General features: G+C 41.4%; 1 protein-coding gene across 1 annotated transcript in view; it reads left to right on the top strand.

Moving 5' to 3' along the window:
- The first annotated feature begins 10755 nt into the window (after positions 1–10755).
- NRCAM (neuronal cell adhesion molecule) overlaps positions 10756–16734 on the top strand; it is a 143372-nt gene continuing 137393 nt past the window's right edge. The window contains exon 1 of the mRNA XM_041471527.1: positions 10756–10863. The gene's annotated coding sequence lies outside the window, so the exon portion shown is untranslated. The remainder of the gene's footprint in view (positions 10864–16734) is intronic.

Here is a 16734-nt window from a genome sequence, read left to right as displayed (position 1 = left end):
CCTGAAGGCATTGTGAGAGACTTAACAGTGCCAAGAGGTCCCTCTGCAGAGATTCCAATGGTAAGTTCCCCATTGCAAAAGCACTTCAGAGATGTGGAGTCTCCAGAAGAAATAAAATCCATCTGACAGCAAGTACCTTGTTCTAGTAACCTTTGCTATGGAGAGTATCCCTGACAGACCTGATATCAAGTGCCCAGCTGACATACAAGGATGTTTGTGAAATAAGCAGCTGCTCTTAGCAGGAAGATGGTGCCAAGCCTTCTCCTTTCTGCCTGGGACAGTTCCTCAAAAGAAGATTCCCATGCCAGCCTTCTGTCTACTGGACAATGAGAAAACATAGTTTCCAAGCCAGATTCAGTGCTGGGCTGAGGGGTCTTAGATCAGGTTCTCAGATGTGTGTGGAAAGGAGTGTTTCCTGAACAACCCAAAGGATCAGCATAGGTGCTGCTCTGCTACAAACCTATTTGTATTACTTTGGTTGTCGACATGGGGTGACATGGGGATAGGCAGATTGCTACTCCAAATTTATTTCTCTATTGTGTGGAAGGGCACTCGTCTGGTGATGTTGGTAAAACCTCATTATTGGTCCCAATATGTGCCTGTGCTGCCACGCTTTTTCAGAGAAGTGCTGTCTGTGACTCTATGAAAGCACACCTCATGGAGAGGGTATGGAATATGTGCTGGCAGCCTGAAATCACTGCAAGGCACAAGGAGGTGTTCTGACTGGAACAGTGGAAGTCATGTTCCTTGAGGAACGTGGATCCTCTGGACAATAGCTGAGTCTTTCTCCAGAGCCTGGAAGCATTAGGGATGCAGCCAGAGGCATTCTAAGGGAAGATAATGAAGGAATATGAAACTGCACAAAGCAGAGCCAAAGCCTGTTCAAAGTAGCTAAGAAAACTTCTAATTAGGTGCTCAGAAGTATGTACTTTTTTATGACAGTTTCTGGACAGCTTTTCTTCCCTAGTTACCTAAAAAGAAATGAGAATAAAGAGCTTCTTCAGAAAAGGTAAGTCACCTTGTCAGACTGTATTTGTAAAAACAAATAAACTGAATCTCATAAACCCTTTCTCCACAACAGTAAACAACAGATTAGAAAATGATTGAATGCAGTTAATTTTGTAATCTGATGCAGACATGCTCAAATAGCTTTACAGAGATATAGCACTGCAGCCTTCCTTTTGCTTAAATTAAACAATAACTGCTACAGCTAGCCTGTATTGTAGCGTTAACATCTGCTCTGCAGTCACGGCTCTGGAGGTCAACGAATCAGATCACAGAAGGCTCAATGTCAGTGTTTTACATCTTCATCCAGGTGTATGTGCTAGAGCTGTGCTTTCTCTCTAAGCATATGTCTCTATCATTACTAAAACAAGATGTCATGGTAGATGGTGGCAGTAGTCAGCTGTTCACTCAAATGCATCTACCCTTCCTCATCACTGTGAAGATGTCTAGGATTTAAATTTTCGCTCAGACAGGCCACCTTGCCTTATTCTCATCTTGCTTTCAAGGTCTAGAACAATAGCTGCTGTGAATCCAGCTCTGGGTTTACTCCCCTAGGAACAAATGGTATGATAGCATTTCTGTAGGAGTTCTGACCTGAGTACGGTTTCAAGATGTTCCCTTTTTCTTTCCCAAAATAGATCAATTTTTTTCTATGTCATTGTTCCCCATTCTGAAGAACTCATATTTTTTTGCTCTGCCCTGTGGAACTTGTCTGACTTCTGACACCCTTCTACTTCTAATGCTGTGATGTAAAGTACTGTCTTTAAAGATCACATGCCTAATTTTGAAACCCAATGCTGATTGTAAATGGTTTATAGAACAACCTCTGTGCTCATCTTTTCCTCTGTTTATTTCTGGAAAAGAGTGGACTTGCCTAAGATAGCTCTCTGCATGTTAATTCTTGAATTTCTGCCATAGAACATAAAACTGTAACATAAAATGATGTTACAGTGTTACAAGTATACTGTAAAAGTGTTACAGAAAAAAAAAAGCAATAGTTTAAACAATAGTGCAAAATGTCAGTGTTACAGCATTTCTAAACCTTTGATACGAGCTCAAATGTTTCTTAGAACAACAGATGATACAAGAAATAAGAAAATCATTATTACATAGCTAGAGTGACAGAAGATCATACATAGATTTAAAAGTCACAAAATCAGTTCCCTAGGTCCTAAGGTTCGTTGACCCACATTGCCCCTTGCTGAGTCATCAGAGTCTGCCAGCTACATGCATGAGAGCCAGTGCCAGCCTACAGACCACCTTGCTTATCACCAGTTGGGACTTTCAGCACCAAGGAGCAACAAAACTGCAATGTTTTACGTTTTTAGGCTTGCTTCCCCTCTGCCTTTATTATTAAAGTAATCAGAGAATCATAGACTATCCTGAGTCAGAAATGCCCCAGGAGAATCATTAAGTTCAAGTCTGGGCCCTGCACAGGACAGCCCCAAGAGTCACACCATGTGCCTGAGAGTGTTGTCCAAACTCTTCTTGAACTCTGTCAGGGATTGGTGCTGCGGCCACTTCCCTGGGGAGCTTGTTCCAGTGCCCAGACACCCTCTGGGTGAGAAACCTTTTCCTTATATCCAGTCTAATCGTTCATGCCATTCCCTTGGGTTCTATGGCTGATCACCAGAGAGGAGATCAGCACATGTCCCTCCTCTTCCCCTCATGATGAAGCAGTAGGTTGCTATGAACAATAGGTCCCCTATTCCCCTCTAGACTGTTCCCCATCTCTGTTGCCCTTCATTGGATGCTCTCTAACAACTTAATATATTTCTTGTATTGTGGTGCCCAAAACTGCACACAGTGCCTGAGCTGAGGCTGCACCAGCACAGAGCAGAGTGGGACAATCCCCTCCCTCAACTGTTTGGCAAGAAAAAAAACAGAAAAAAAAATCAGTTGGTATTAGTTTGAGTAAACCAGGAAAATCTTTTTTCACCACTCTTGGTGAATGACACAATTATCACACAGTCTGTGCTCTGTGGTCACTTCAGCCATCTGATTTGAGACCATATAGCTGATAACTACACGAATTTGCTTCTGAAAGTTTTGAAAATACTCAAAGGAACTCCTGAGCTGAGGAAACTGCTGGACTCCTGTAGCAGTCAACATCACAGCAAGCAGGGAAGCAGGTTCTGGCACCGGAAGAGGCGAGTGATAATTCTTTAAATGTGAGCCCTGCCTGAGCACTTTGGAAGGAGCAAGGGTATTTACAGAATGAAAGACTAACAATCTTAGAACAGACATTGGAAAAGGGGCTCACTTCCAGTGAGTGAACACCAGGGATCGTACATCATAATTACAGGGTGTTGTGTATTTGAGTGACACACAGCACAGAAATGGCAGATACCCAAACTTTGTGATAATTGCTGTAGGTGATAGTAGCTCTTCCATTAAAGTGTAAATAGTGAGGCAGAGAATAGTAATTTCCAGTGTTCTTAGAAACTGTGTAACTTTCCTCTAGTTTGTGAAAGGAAAATGATATGCTCTTGCCAGAAAAGAATGGAAAAATAACAAAGCTCAGGGTCTATGTGGCAAAGGGCAGAGGGTTAGGGGGGATCAAGCAGAAGAGGACATAACGAAGCATTTGGTGCTGTACTGAGGAGTGCTATGCCAGTAAACCATGAATTGGAAATGATTAAACAAAATAAAAAACACAAGCAGAAGCCCATCGGCTAGAGACAGAATAGTAAAAGTAAATAGTTATACTTGCTTTTTAAGTATCAGTGCAATTTTCTGTTAGGAATGAGGAAATAAAAGAAAGGTATTCCTTCTGTTTATGTTGATGCTCCCACTGCACATGAAAGAGAATTTTGCAAATTTGTTGCACCTCAAGTTAACCTCAAAAGCATGTGGAAATTATGTCTACCAGTATGTTACTTGACAGCATTTGGAAAATCTCAGCATTTTAAAATCTTAAAATTCCTTTATTTTGTTAAATGTGTCATTATATTTCTTGTGATGCACAAATGCATTGGGTTTAATTAATTTCTTATGTTCCCTAAATACCATTTTCAGCAATATTTTTTCAGAGTAATTTAAAGTATTTGATTCATCTGAGGCAGATTTCTTGAACACTTCTAAATTCCCCGTTCATACCTAGAGGTCCATACAACTAGAACATTCCGATGGGATCTCAGCTCCGCTTCCTGGTTTCCAAAGGGCTGGTTGGCTGTTCCAGTGATCATCAATCACATCTTCTAAACATCATTTTGTGCCTGAACTATGACAGACCCTAGGAATTATTAACTAATCGCAGTGCCATTTAAAGCTGAGAATACTCACATACTGTACAACAGTACTCACTGTAACTGAGGGGATGGGCTGCACAAGGATTGCTTTTCCTCCTTCCCTGGGCGTTTTGCCAGTGTGAATTTTACATTTTCAGAGTCAGAAATCAGGGTTTTTCTGTTGTGTTTTGAACAACCACAAATAAAACCACAAAGAGTGAAATCTTTCATTTGAAATAATGCTAGTTTTCTGGACCTTTAAAAATACATTTTTATCCTGATATGGTGACCAATACAAGAAAATCTTGGAAATATGTTTGATTATGCAGAAAAAATAAAGCTGATTGTTCACTGTTGTCTGCTTCAGAAAGCTACAAGGACCATGACCTGACAGCTCTCTGCTGTAGAGCCAGTCAATGTATCCAGAGATTTTCTCACTGCTAAAGAAATCCAAACATAAGCCATTAGGGCAATGGTGTGTTTGTAATTTAAAACTAATTTCATTCTCAGAAGGTACAGCAGATTTAAAGAAAAGGTGTATCCTAAACAAGCAGACTAAAGCCCTTTGGGTATTTTTGTAGATCAAGACTAAAGGATAACTTCAAAAGGACTTAATTGATAGAATTTTTCACAAAGTTTTCCCTCTCCATGTTCTCAGTTTCCCAGGCAAAACCTTACCTTTTTTCTAAGGCTTATACATGCGATCAAAATTTATATTAATGTATTGGAAAAAGGAGCAGCCCTTTCTTTTTCACCAGCTTTGCTCTTTTTCTCTGTTATCACAAAAGACTTCAATACATGCTCAGTTTTTGAGTGTATGTGAAAATTGTTAAGTTCATTCACATTACAGATATGCACAATAAATAAATGCATTAATAGTTGGTGGATAGGAATAGATGGTGGATAGATCATTTCCGTAATGGAAAAAACTCCACTGAAGACAAAGTCTCTTAACATATGAGACACTTTGCTGAAGGATGAAACAGGTTAAATCATAACATCAAGCTTGACTTTAGGCTCCTGCTTTTGAAAATGAAGCTGCTTAGTACTCAACACTTTAGAAGTCCTTTGGACAAATTGCCTGTGTCTGTAGGCTTTTGATCTTTGTGGGGTAGTTTTTCAAGAACCTTGAACCTTGAGTTATGCTTCTGAGAGATTTTTAACTATCTCAGCCAACCTCTTCTAATGGAAAATGTGAAATCTAATTATACATTCAAAAAGTGTTTGGTGTTTGCAGACAGTTTAATCCCACTGCATGTGAAGGACTTCCTTTATTTACATATCAGATAAAACACTGGTCCTGTTGAAATTAATATCAAGTTTCCATTGACTTTAGCCATTTCACCATGTTGAACACAGCTGTGAAAAATAGATGTAGTTTCTGTAATTTGACAGAAAATTGGTATTAAATACAAATTTTATAATCCTTTCTCAAGTTTCTGAAAAGTTCCAATGGTCCTTTATATCCCTTGAAATCACCTTTTGAGTAAGGACAAATGTACTGTTGTCTGCATATGATGGTATCTGCAAATGTTGTAAAAAGTTCATCTCTCCATTGTACCTGAAAAATTTGATCTCTTAAGCATTCTCAGAGCACATCCACCTGGATGAAATAAACTTGACACAAAACCAAGCTGATGGTACTGTCTTCTGCAGTTAGAATTGGTCAGGGTATTTGACATATGTTTAACTCTTTTTCCCAGCCTTTGCTAACTAGCAGCTAAGAAACTGAGTACTCCTAAATAAAATGGTGTTTCCATCTCTCCTTATGAAGGTATTCCACTTTCCATGGGATTATTAAATACTCATAGGCACAAGAGAGAATGCTCTAATCATTAGTCAGTGTAAAACATAGACACTCAAGCCACTGGGGACAACCGAGGCCACTTAGAAATCTAACACAGCGACAAAAAAGACACCAAAAAAGAGCAGTGACATACGTTTAGACATAGGGTTAAAACTCAAGTTTCCTGCTAAACAGTCAGATATATCAATTACACTTTTCTTGCTTGTGTGAGATGTATTTTATGTGTGTAATCTTACTGTCTCTCAGTGTTTAACTATCCTGTAACGGTGGATTGAAAACTCTATCTTCACCCTCAGATGTCTTGTAAAGTTTGTGGCCTGAGAAGTTGAAACTCATTAAGCGAAAGAAACAACTTAGCCCAGAGTTCCTGCTTTCTTTATAAGCGCTCTAATGCTCAAGCTAATGAAAGATGGGGTAGGTGATAGCGTCAACAGTTCAGTTCCCCCTCTCCACCTACTTCTCAAATAAAAGAATCATGTCCTTTCATTTTTCATTCAAGCATCTAATTCCTGAAAGAAGTTTTCACCCTGTGAATCCCTGGCAGTATTTGCCACCAGCTTTGAATAGCATAAGTCCTACATAGGCATGATTCAAACCATGGCATTTACATGTGGCTGTCTCCAACTGGCTCTTGGCTTAGCCTGCTAGCCTTCTTGGCTTCTAGGAGAGCTCTGATTTCTTGTAAGGGAAGCCCAGGTGACAGCTTATCGGTGCCTAGGTGACAGAATCAGACATGTAGTACCTAACTCTAGTCACAGATTGTCTGTTGAGAGAATAGCTCTGAAACCTTAAATTATTTTTCAGTTGTTGACAGCACATCACAACACTTCTGTGCAATGTCTTTCCTGTACAATCCTCTTGCTACCCTAGTTCTCAACATATCTTACATCAAAACAGCCTCTGCCTGGTGCTCTGTGAAAGCTGATTTGTTACTGTTACCAAAAAGTGCAGCTTTTAACATTAGACATTATCACTTAAGCTTTTGAGCTTGTCTTTGGTCTCTTTTCTGCTTAGAAATATTCTCATTTTTTGCTGCTGTAGTAAATAGAGTTCTGAAGAGTATTAGTCCAGCAGTTAAGTGCATTTACTTTACTACTTAGTATCAAAAAAAAAAACCTCCAAAAGAAATATTAAGTACCCATAAACAAACTAGATTAAAATTAGTCTCAAAAGTTGTTCAGTGTTTGATTGTGGCCCCCAAAATCTACTGAATATGATTAGTCTAAATTTTATTGACTTTCAATACATTCAGTGGAGTATATTTCACTCTTTTACTTTGTAAAGTACTTTTCAGGCTACACCATGCTCCATTCACCATTGTACGACCTCAAAACAAGTGGAACAGTGGGACAGTGGCATAACTCACGTTAAAATCACATGGAAGGCATTCAGCTGAGTGCATGCAGACTCTTACAATGTAGACATTTACAGCTAAATGAGACACCCGCTGGTCCTGTTACTGTTAATGGAGAGAAACAGGCATTTCTAGGATGCAACTTGGTTTATTCTAATGTAGACAGCTAAAATAGGTTAGATGAATCACACACTAGAAGTGCCTATTTCTGGTTCCCTTTATGCTCAGCGGAGAGACTGACTAGCTCAGATGCAGACATTCCCATAGTAGACATCTAAAGTTAGGTGAGATGAACAACCAAAGATGTCTTCCCACATCCCTTTTAAATGTCTGCTTTAGGAAGAAAATGTCGAAGAATTATTTTCAGCTAACACTAGCCTGTGACAGCAGCTCTCTGGCCACAGAGAGAAACACAACTTTCCCAAGCATCGTTCTGGGGAAAGTCTGTGAGATCAGAGAAAAGAATGAGAAACAATTCTTATCTCAACTTGATACACCTGATATTGTGAACATGTGGAATGTGTTATGGAGATTTGTTTACCAAAGGGTGGTTTCTTAATTAGCTAATAGTGATAGTATTTAAATTGGAGGACCAATTAGGTCCACCTGTAGCAAACTAGGGTATAAAAGTATGGGTTTATTAATGGAGATTATTGATCAGCCTTCTGTAAATATATTGAGTCTATGTAGCTTATCACCCAGTTGGGGGCCCCTTAAAATGACCCTAGCCTTTACCAAAGTATCATTCCTTTGAGTATTTTATTTGTAACCTCCTCCTAGAAACACTTTTCAAGATCCAGATCACAACTGATACCCATTACAGACAAGTATTTGATTTTTTTCCTTTGTCACAATACTGCAATTGTGAATCAATTTTGTATTTCAAATAAATGTGTTGTCTACCTGATCAGTGCTTCCCTAAACAGACTACAAAAACTCCAACAGATGAATACAGAAGAAAGCAGTAGATGATAGCTAATTAAACCAAGGCTGGTAATAAAGGAAAATGAGTACTAAGACTATGCTTCAAACTGCCCATCCATGGATATAATTGCAGCAGACAAAGTGAGAAGAAAGGCTACAAAAAATAATATGTCTACAGAAAAGATGCAAGGCAGCAGAGAACTCCGAAAGCTAATACTCCTTCAGCCACAAAACTTCTGCTTATCATAATGGCTGTTGCTGTCTATGCCACCAAGCTCACCTGCTTCTTTTTGCTTGGTGCCACATCCTACTGTCAGTAAGCGTAGCAGTCATCCAGACAAGCAGAAGCCATCACCAGTAGCTCCTAGCTGTATAAACCTTTGAATTTACTTGTTTACTAAGAATTATGCCACAATTTGGAAAGAACTACTTTGTGCTATTGAACGTGTATATCTGTTTATCTATGTAATAAAAAAAATGTATAGACTTAAAATTCTGAGGGGAATCACAATGGTGTAATCATACCAGCTGCAACACTACAGCTTCACCCTACATCAGTAGAGCTGTTTATTATATCAGTGTAGAGTTGTTTTTGACATCCTCCCTGCCCCAGTAAAATCTCTTCACTTACATACGTCTTGTGGTTGAATTTCCACCAAGTTGTTTGCCACAGCCCACTGGTTTGTGCCTATAAAGAGTCGTATGCTGGCCATCCAAATACTAACCAGATCTTTGATCCTACATTTCAAGAAAGGTAAACTTTCAACTCAGATCTTTCCCCTCAAGTTTCCTGAAGTTCTACAGTCAACCTCCTGAAGATTTGGCTCACCGTGTTGCCTATGGAATCCATCAGGGATGCAAACGGACAGATAACTTCTCAGCTTTCTCTCTGCATTTTATACCTACATTTTCACAAAGCCAGGAGTGGCTACACTCCTGATGGGAGACAATATCGTGGAAGAAAAGTCAGGCAGTATCCTAGCATTTTAAGGCCATCTGTGTATACACTGATGCACATTTACTTAGACTGTAGTGTTTTTGTAGTTAAATAAATCAGTCGGAAACATGGGAGATGTATAGCAAAAAAAAAAAAAAATAGTTAGCAAACAAATTAAAGAACATTGGAAGACTTTTAAATTTAAACAAAAAAAAAAAAAAAAAAAAAAAAATAGTCAGCAAACAAATTAAAGAACATTGGAACACCTCTCTGTATATAAAATGGTTTTTCTTCACATTCATTTTTGCATATTCTGCTCTCAAACATTAATATCCTGGCTTCAGATTGACAGGAGTTTGAATATCTCCAAAGTCTAAAGCAGTAACATCTGACTTCTTGTTTAACCCTTGGATATTTATATTCATGAGCTATATCATTTACAGAATCTGTTATTCCTCTCAAGCATTGTTTTCAGAAGGTCAGATGTTCAGATTTAACTTGCCAGAGTCGTAATGTGGTTTCTGCAGAGATGCAGAGTAAGGGCTATTTGCTCATCTTAGGCATTGCGTTTTGCACTATTAAATTATCACTGTAGAGTTCACCTTGAGAGCTGTTCCCTGAAATGTATAATGGTTAACCACCACAAAAGTTGCCACCTTGCAATGCACAAAAGGCTATTCCTACAGCGGCTGATTCAAAGGCAAATTCAGCAGCAGCAGTTAATCACATTTACTATGTTAGAGTTGGATTAATTTTGAGCAATACTGAGCACAGCCCATGAAAGTCTCAAAGTTTCATGAAGATAATTTCTGATGTCGTTCATTAAACGAGCTGATGTGAAAGGGAAGGAGGGCTCTGTGAGAGGTGCGCTCAGCAGAAAGGTTTACTTGGAATAAGCCCCGTTCCCGACTCTTCTCCAAATGGTGTCACGCAAAGCTTCCCTGTCAGTGATCGCATCCAAGCGCCCGCCTTCCTGAACTTGTGAACTGCAAATTTAACGAGTTCAACAGGACAATTCTCGAGTGTAAAATAATATCCTTGTCTCCAGTTTGGGAACTCGCTGAAACCATCTATTTAGAGGGGCACTGCCGGGCTAAAATAATGCGGCTATTTAAAACACTGCCCTTGCCGGGGGGGCAGCGCCGGGGGTGCCGCGGGGAGCGCTCGGCTGTCCCCAGCCGGGGGAGGGCACAGGCGGTGCCCGGGGGCCTGCCGAGCACCGGCGCCGCTGGGGAGGCTCAGGGTCGGGTCGGTCCGGGAGCCTCTGAGCGGTGCTACAATGGCGATTCCACCCCGGTTTTAACCGAGGTGGCGGAGGCAGGGAGCGAAAGAGGGAGGGAGGAAGGGATGCCCAAGATGGACGCGCCTCGCGCCCCCTCAGGTGCGAGGGACCCGCGCCCCGCCCCAGCCCCGCCCCGGCCCCCGCGCCGCGCGCGCGCCCACACGGGNGCGGGGGCGGCGGCGGGGAGGGGACAGCGCGGGAGCGCGCCCGCCGCGGCTCTTCTCGCCGGGCTGCCGAGCGGGCAGCAGCAGGAGCGGCAGGAGCAAGAGTGCGAGTACCCCCCGGACCCTCTTCTCCCCGGGCAGAGAGGGGCCGCACCTTCCCGTGAGTACCGACCTGGCCGTCCCTGTCTCCGCGCCGCGCATCACGCAGAGTGAGCTGCCGCGCCCGCCGTCGCGCCGGTATCACATCCATCCCCGCGCACCGCCGGTGTCACATCCATCCCCGCGCACCGCCGGTGTCACATCTCCCCCACACCGCCGGTGTCACATCCAATCCCCCCGCACCGCCGGTGTCACATCCATCCCCCCGCACCGCCGCCTCGACGGCGAGGAGCCGCCCGTCCTCCGTGGGTGCCGGGGCTCCTCCGAGGGGGCGGGCGAGGAGGCACGGGCTGAGCCCGCCCGGGCCGCGGCGGCCCCGCGGGGCTTTGTTGCGGCGGCGGCCGCTGGCACCTCCCGGGGCCGGCGGGCCGGGCGGAGACGCTCCGCGGCTGCGGCGCGCCCACATCCCCGGGCGGGCTCGGTCGCCATTTCGTGCGCTGCCCGGCGGGGGCGAGGGCCGGGCGTGTGCGGGGGAAGGAGCTGTCGGTGCTGAACTGCCGCCGTCCGCCTTTCGGCTCTTGCTTGCGCCTTTATTTGTCACCCGTACTTTTCTTTTTTCTTTCCCCGCTCCTCACAGTTGCGGTTTTATTTAGATATAAAATAGCTACAGTGTGTCTGAATTGTGGGCTTTTCGTGTTTTCCCTATTTTGGCTTCTTGAAGGCGATTAATGCAGAATATCGTGGTGAAGTCTGTGCGGCGAGTGCACTTGTCTCTTTGGTTATAAAGTAATAATTAACCAAACCTTCAGCTGTCGCTGAGGTCTTCAGCATAGATGTGTTAGTTTTGAAGTCTGAAATGTGTTTAAACCAAGGCTTTGGAGTCTAAGTGTAAACAGTACCTGATTAATAATGCCAAGCTGTTTAAATATTTAAGATCATAGTGTGCTTCAGCCCAGTTAATAAGGCTGTTCCATATTGACAAGTACTCTGTGAAAAGAATGCTGTTGCTTAGCTCTGTGTAGTTGGATAAAACAATGGAAAATGTGATATATAGTTCTGCAGTGAAACCTATGGATCATTACATGATGTTCTTTTATCCATAAAGGTCCAGCTTTTGTGCGTTTATTCAAAACAACCTCCTACTGAGCAAAGAAGGTAGTATTAAACACCTGGGTTTCTTTTTTCTAATGTTCCGTGTCTTTGCATTTCTTTCTCTGTCTGATTTTGATTCTTAATTAAGTATATTGTGGAAAAGGTAGATGAAACCTGAAAACTTTATTGCATCTAATAGGTGCGCTATTAAGAATTTCAACATCTCGCATAATTTAATGTAATGGATATGATAATTTATGGGTAGTAGTTATATGGGTCTGTGCATAAAACAGGTCACTGTATGACATCAGAAAGCATCTGGACTGTCTTTTGGTTTTGAGAGCAGCTTATATGCCAAGAGGCCAGTCTTGCTGCTGTTCTTTGGCAAGAGATATCAGCTGGAAAGAGAAGGGTAGTTCAGTGTTGCACAGCTCAAAGAACCTAGAAATCAGAAAACTGACTTGCAGGTGCAGCATCTTCTTAATATTTGTCTAATGTGTTTGATGTTACTATTTGTATGAATACACCTCAGGCATTTGTTTAGTTTTGAATAGAAATTGCAATGCAAGTGACCAGAGCTCCTAATGAGTGTGATGCCGAAGTCTGTGAAAGTTACTTATTTGAATTTCAAAGTACTTTGAAATTCTCTTGTGTGTCTAAAATTAGCTGTCAGACTATATCAATATAGAACTGGGAAAGTGTTACATTCTGAGAATATTGAATGTAAAGGATGCTTGGTGGTGACAGAACTTGGGATCCATTGAATGAATTCACATTCTGGGCTGTGCAAAGGCAGTGTAGCCAAAGGCAAACTGTACAGTTGTGCGGCCACATCGGATGGTGGAGTAGTGTACACCAGCTGGTGCTAAGGATGGAGCTGAAACCTGCTTCACAACTCACAGATAAACCCACAACTACTCGTAATAGTATCTTAGTTCTGTCATTAGCATTACTGGCCACAGTAGAATTATTCAAAAGTAATAATGTTCAAGGTGAACGAGATCACCAGAATCTGAGCCTTAGATACTGGTCCATATCTTCTTGGACAAAGCATATTATTTATCACATATACCACAGCTTGTTTGACAAAAAGAGCTGTAATAAGAAGATGTGGCTATTTTTAATGGTCTTTATTTTAAGAAAAGGAAATAAATACAGTGATGCATACTGATACCTCCTGTTAGCTTGTTGTACTGTGGTGTTTCTCTTTGGTGCTCAAAAAGGTGACAGCAGAAGCTTTAGTAACCAAGTTAAGAGTTTCTTGGGGTTAATAAGATGTCTCTCTAATTGTCAGATTTTATTATTTTGAGGATTCCGATTTCAAGTCAGGTAATGCATGTTGCCTATTCTTCCTGCTTTAGAGAAATGACTTGCCATGGTATCTGGACATAAAAGATATGGAATACACTAAGGGTTTGGCATTTTTTTGAGCACTTTGATTGAGCTCAAATAGCCCAATCAGCCTAAAAATTAAATCTGTTTTGCCTGCACCTGTGAAATTGCTGTTATTCTGTAGTTTGTTCATCTGTCTCAAATCACCTTGAATTGTGATTACTTAACTTCCATTATATTGACAGCTCGGTAAAATTGTGCTGTTCAATTTTCACTGGACTTGTTCATTTCTTCGCGTTTTATGAACAGAGTTGGTAAAAGGGGAAGTCATACAGAGGAAAGTATATCTTGGTAATGAAAGCTGAAGGAATAATGTAGGAGGTATTGTGTTGGGCAATGTGCAATGAATTTGATTTTGCCTTCCTGAGTGGGCTGATAGTATTTAAAAAATTCTGTTAATACTTTCTGTGCAGTGATAATCTGTTGCATTTTAAATTGGTGTGTGTATTGCCTGTTCAGTATTAAGGACATTGCAACTTGTGCATTTATGAATGTCTCATAAATGTGATATTAAGGGAATTTGTAGAGTTAATCTCTAATAATAAGATTAACATGACGCACCGTAAGTTTTGTCCCGCAGTTTGTTAACCAGGAAGGGATAGTTGCAAGCTGGCTATCTTGCTTTCTTCTGAGCTACTGGAGGCTGGCTGAGCTTTCAGTTATTTACCTCAATAGAAAACTGAAAGGGAAAAAGTGAACAAAGGAGGTCTGTTTTGCCTGTCCCACTTGCTGGGCTGTTGTCTTTGCCCTTTTCAGTGAAGGAGGGGGTAGAGCTGGGTCAGAGTTGAAGAACACTGAAAAGGAATTCAAGTCTTATAGTGAAATGTGAATGATAGCTTAGTTTGAGTACCGAACACATTTGTTAGAATTGATGTTTTTCTGTCTGCGGGAGCTTTAACTGACAGATGGTGATGGACTGGCATATAGACTGCTAGAAGGTGCAGCTAGATATGTGTTCAGACCCTGATTAGACACTCAGTAAATAAGTGCATATCTGATGAGACTTTTAATACTGGAGATACTGATGCTAGACACTGTGTGACACACTAGACATTTGATTGTGTGAATTAAGGGCAGACCCCTGCAGCTGGCATACATTCAGGCTTACTTGTCTAGCCTAATTGCATTGCAAATACTCCTCTGGATTGATCTTTAGCTTCTCCCTTCTAGTAGATGTTGAATAAGTACAGAAATGTTCATCTGGATCCTCTATTAACTGTTGTTAAGAAGCTTTCAAATTTTTTTTTTTTTTTGGTTGGCTGTATGAATTGGGATGTATCTTAGCATTCATTTTGTGAATACACTGTTTTCCTACACTGTTTTGGTTTTGAAATGGCTCAATTCATAATGTGGCTACAGCTTTCCCCTTGTTAACTTTTTAGTATGGAAGCATAACAGCTTGAATTATAAAATGTTTCTGTAAGAGCTCACAGTACCCCCATTCTCCTTTAAGCAACTAAACTTTATATAAAAAAGCAGCATTTGATGCAGAGCATTTCAGATGCATAAAAATAGCCAAGAGAGGAAAAAAAAGGCTAATTCAAGTTATGAGGACGTGATAACTTTAAAAAACAGCCTCATTAGAAAGGAACTAGCTGTCTAAATTGTCAGTTACATCAGACAGAATTGGTACAGATGTTGTCTCTCTAAATTCTGTAAATACTCATGTAAGACTGCTGAATTTGGATGCATCCCAATGGGAATTGAGTTGCCCTTATACTTTGTCCGCATCACTAGGTATACATGGGTTTTAATTTCCTTGGGTTTAAAGTATGTAATTGTTACTGTTCAACAGCTTGTTTGAGGAAAAAAAACCCTGATCCATAACGTCCTGGTTTTTCTGGACAGCCAACCAAAAAATTACCATACCATTTTCCTTTAGACTGTTACCTAAGTGAGGATGTGACAGCGTTTATACATGAGTACAATTGTCTTTTTCTGATCTGTGCCTCTGACTTCAAACTGTCTTTTCTCTGTGTTTTCAGTGCTGCTGTTTGTCCAGCACGATTCTGAGGGTTCATGTAAAGGACTGCCTTTACAATGTCACAGCAGTGTAGGGCTCTGTGTGTGTCTGTGTATTTGCAAAGGTGCTGTGTAATCAGTGAGTGCAGGAGTCAGCCTTTCAGTGCCAGCTCTGGAGTCAGGAAACAGTTCTGGTGCTGGAGTTCACTGACCAGAGCACAGGGGCTGGCCAAGGGGAGGCTTCCCCACTGAGTGTTGGAGCATGGGCAGGGTAGTAGAAATCAACAAAATTCAAAAGACAAGGAAAAATTAATCTTGAGAAGGACCACTTTTCAAGAATGTTTAAGAGTTCAGTGGTGTTCATCAGTGGGCTTGTACACAAGTTTCTCTTTGTGATAAGGTCAGTGGTTCTCTTCACTGTTTCTCCATTTAGAAGGACTTAAAAGTAGAGTTTCCCACCCTTCTGCTCTTCTTATCTCTAAGACAGTCAATGCAGGAGGTGCATGATGTGCATTCCTTCTTAGAATTTTCAGGTGATAGCAGGAAGAGGAAAGCTCGGCCACAGCTCTTCTTTGGGTGTTATAAACAGGTTTAGTGACTTCGTTACTGCCACTTTGAGTAAGCTGGAATCTGTGGGTCCCTCCACCCAGCCCCACCACCACCTGTAGACCAGTGCTGTGGTCTCTGGACAAACTAAATATATAATAGGAAGTTAAATCCTCTTTTATTGGTGCTCTTTTGAAATGGAAGTAATTTTCAAAACGTGAGATCGGCTGTATTTGGTATATTTTGTGGAATTTGTTACATGGCAACAAAAAAATCAAAACTCAGTTTTCCTGTTGGGTGAGATGAGATGTTGATAGGCTGTGCTAGCCACTTTACTGATTTTTCATCTCTTCTGACTAGGTAATTCCTACTGAAGCCCAGAAAAGCAAAATATATTCCTTTTCGTTTCCCACCCTTTCAAAACTGTACAGGATTTCAGTAAGTTTGCAAGAGAGAACTCTTCATTAAAAGAGAACAAAACTGGAGGTTTTGCTTGCAATGCCGAATACCCTGAAGCCTCTAGGCATTTTGAGTCTTGGAACTGTGAGTTTTGTGTTCTGGTCCAGCTGCTGTGAAGAGCTGTGTTCTCTCCACAGAGGAAGTTTTTTTACAATGAGAACAATCAGCCATTGGAATAATCTCCCCAGGCAAGCGGTTGATTCCCCAACACTGGACACTTTTAAGATGCATCTGGACAGTCTTGTCTAGACTGTGCTTTTGCCAAGAAAAGCTGAACCAGAGGTCCTTGAGATCCTTTTCCAGCGTGGTGTTTCTGTGGTTCTGAGCTATGTTCTTGAGGCTCTTGCAGACAATCCAGAATCTTCCAAGCTTCTTTCTGATGCAGGTGTCATTATTATTCCCTTGGCCTAGGTTTGGTTAGGGCATAGAGGCAGATAAGAATTATCACTATTGCTGCAACTCAGACTTAGTAGAACTACAA

This window comes from Pyrgilauda ruficollis, unplaced genomic scaffold, assembly GCF_017590135.1.
Source record: "Pyrgilauda ruficollis isolate IOZ18807 unplaced genomic scaffold, ASM1759013v1 scaffold27, whole genome shotgun sequence".
Classification (NCBI taxonomy): Eukaryota; Metazoa; Chordata; class Aves; order Passeriformes; family Passeridae; genus Pyrgilauda; species Pyrgilauda ruficollis.
Note: the sequence above shows the minus strand (reverse complement) of the source record. Positions and strands in the feature narration are given on the sequence as shown.